A 3,450-nucleotide genomic window follows, 5' to 3' on the forward strand; every position below is an offset into this window, starting at 1 on the left:
ATGGGCCAGGCTCGAATAATTGTTCGTGAAACCCAGGTTCCGGTCCATTTTTCATTTTCACCAAACCGGTTTGTTGTCCAAAGCTTCACGAGGACGGATTTGAAATCGTGGATGGATTGTTGACGTGTGCGGGACTCTGAAAGCTTACCGGTAAAACATTTATTTTCCAGGAAAATACCATCGGATCATCATCGATCTCATTCATTAACTCTCACTTTCTCCCCTCCCCTTCAACCTCTTGCTCAAACAACTATTCCGATTCAATTCTTATAAAACTCTGCTCCCATCTAATCTTATTATGTAAGTCAAATAAATTGGACTGAAGAGACTGGAAACTTTTTGTTCTTCTGGGATGTGAAAACGTTTCGAATTCGATTCAGTCTAGTTGAACTCTGTTTTCTTTCTTTCATTATTTTATTGAAGTTTAACTTCGATTTACTGACGTTCGAAGCTAATCTGTTCGACATTTTTTTTCCAGCTCGCAAGAGGAGGTAGCAGGGCTAGCTATAAAGCAGGCGTTGAAAGCGTTTAAGAAAAGACATTTAGTCGAAGAAGGAGCTCACGCTCCTGCTTTTATTTCTCTTTCCCGGCCAATCATTTTCCAGGTTTTCTTTCTCTTTTTGATCATTGTCAGTTGTCAATGTATTGATTGGTAGTTATAAAAAAACATGTCGATTTGGAATTAGGTATTGAAGGAATATTTAGGTTTTCATTAGAAAAAGATAGCCGCTAAACAGTATTGTGTGATTGGTGAATTTTGTTGTAGAGCTCGGAATGGAAAGTGAGAGCTGAAAATTTGGAAATGGAACTTCAACAATGTTACAAAGGTCAGTCAAGATTGTCTGAGCAGCTTGTGGTGGAAGTAGCTGAATCCAGAGCTTTAAAGGCTTCTCTACAAGAGAAAGAAACAGCAATGGCTGAAATGGAGGAGGAGCTGACACAAACGAAGTTTGATTGTGCTCTTTTTTATGGTTTGGCCAGCAAGGAAGATGTGTTTTTTCTAGATTTGAAGTTAATTTGAAATGAATTACTAATTGATTGTTTATTACGGCCGGGATGAATGCTCTCAGTTAAAATTGGATTTAGAAGAAAAGGTCAGAGCTTTGGAGTTAGTGTTGAGAGAAAGTGAAGAACTCAAAGCTCAACTAGAACAACTGACTATTAGAGCTACAAACGCTGAGGCCAAAAATAGGAAGTTAGTCGATCGATGGATGCTTCAAAAGATGCAGGATGCAGAAAGGCTTAACGAGGTACAGCATTTCAACTTCTTCTAGGTTTACATTCCTTCTTTGTCACGGTTAAGAGAAGACTAAATGAGGTATACTGTTACTTAGAATGATATAAGGCAATAGTCCCTTCATTTTGAAAGAGTAATTTACTTATCCATATGCCTGCTTTAGATTATCATAGTATTAGTGGCTACTTAAGTTCTCTAATTAAATTAGGCAAATGCGCTGTATGAAGATATGATTGAGCAGCTCAAGGTTAGTGGTTTGGAAAACTTGCACGAGAGCAAGGAGATGGTATTGTTCGTATAAGCGAAGCAGGTGCTGAGTTCTTTTCGGAATCAACTGTTCCTTCTGTGTGCAAAAAAAGGATCAATGCTCACTAAGGTGGTGGTGCTTCTATAATTTTCGAGAATAATTCCAGCAGAATGATCAGTGGAGGACAGGACCGATCAATCAAAATGTGGGATTCTAGCACTGGATCATTAAGTCATAGTCTTTTCGGCTGCCTTGGTTCCGTCCTTGATCTTGCAATTACACATGACAATAGATCCATAATAGCTGCAAGTAGTTCAAACAACTTGTTTGTGTGGGATGTCAACTCGGGACGTGTCCTTCATACTCTCACCGGCCACACAGATGAAGCGTGTGCTGTAGATGTGAGCAAAGTTTCAAGTCCTCATGTTGTGAGTGCAGCTTATGATCGTACTATAAAAGTATGGGATTTGCAAAAAGGTTACTGCACTAACACAATAATGTCTCACAGCAACTGCAACGCTCTTCGCTTCAGCACTGACGGACTGACTATATGCTCAGGTCATGTCGACGGGAACCTTTGCTTGTGAGATATCCAGACAGGAAAGTTGCTTAGTGAAGTCGCCGCACATTCACTTGCTATTACATCTCTCTCTCTCTGTCCCGAAACGGAAATGCAGTATTGACTAGTAGCAGAGATAATGCACACAATTTATCCGACATCAGATCATTGGAAGTTTGTGGTACATTCAGAGAAACCGGAAGCAGAGTGGCATCAAACTGGAGTCGCTTGTGTATTAGTCCGGATGATAATTATATCGCAGCAGGCTCTGCCGATAGGTCCATCTACATTTGATCAATTTCCAAAACCGACATAGTAAGCACTCTGAAGGAGCACACTGCTCCTGTCCTGTGTTGTACATGGGGTGGACTGGGAAAGCCATTAGCCACTGCTGATAAGAATGGGTTTGTCTGTACCTGGACATGATCATCAAGGGTTGTTCCATAGCTCACTGCCGCAACCCGTGGTTCAGCTCTGTTCCTCATTGTCCATTGACTACTCAGTACGGTCAAATTTATTAGTATGACATCCGTTATATCTGTAACCGTAATAATACAAAGGATGAAAAGTTATTCCGATATCTTTAAATCCTTGAGTTCGGATTCAAGAAAGTATTGTAGATAATGTGGACTTAAGCCCTTGAATTGTAGCCAATTTATATAAATAAACGTTTTAACTTGTACGCAAATAAGTACTTAACATTTGATTTACATCTGAATAAAACACAAATGTAATTCAGTATTTTAGAAATTGAAAACATATATAATTAAACAGAAAATATATCAAGTGGTAAAAGGGAATGTTAATTTGTCTAGAGGTTCTAAATTCGTGCAGTGACATTCGAGAATGTATACATTGTCAATAAATTAAAAAAGTTATGAACATATACTTACTTATAATTACTTCAAATTGTTCAGAAAAAAAGGAATTGACAAACAAATCTTTAATAATAAATAAGTAAATTTTTAACAAAGTTACTAACATATCATTCAATTAAAATATTACTACAAATAGATCATTTTATCATTAAAATAAAGCATGCGTCTAATGTTTAGGCATGATAATATTTTAATCCTTAGAACTTATAATTCTATCAATTTATCTCAATTCAGAGTAATTTAACAAATTTAATCTCTCATATTTAAAATTTTTATCAACTATCTTCTTTTTTGTCATATTATCAAATTGAGTGAGTCCACTGAATTAAAACAAAAATTGAATAACTTCATAATTAAGTGATATGTTTATAACTTTTTAAAAAATGAAATGATAAATTTATAACAATATTTTAATGGTTGGTATTTATAATAATATTTTAATTAAATGATTTGTTTGTAATTTTAGAAAAATATTTGTTGCCAAACATATATTTGAGTGACCTAAATTTACATATGGTCAATTGTTTTA

At 36.0% G+C, this 3,450-nt stretch overlaps 1 pseudogene; it reads left to right on the top strand.

The window, feature by feature from the left end:
• On the top strand, window positions 1–2,687 carry LOC120122282 (annotated as a pseudogene).
• The last annotated feature ends 763 nt before the right edge of the window (window positions 2,688–3,450 follow it).

This window comes from Hibiscus syriacus, unplaced genomic scaffold (genome assembly GCF_006381635.1).
Source record: "Hibiscus syriacus cultivar Baekdansim isolate YM2019G1 unplaced genomic scaffold, ASM638163v2 tig00110384_pilon, whole genome shotgun sequence".
Lineage (NCBI taxonomy): Eukaryota > Viridiplantae > Streptophyta > Magnoliopsida > Malvales > Malvaceae > Hibiscus > Hibiscus syriacus.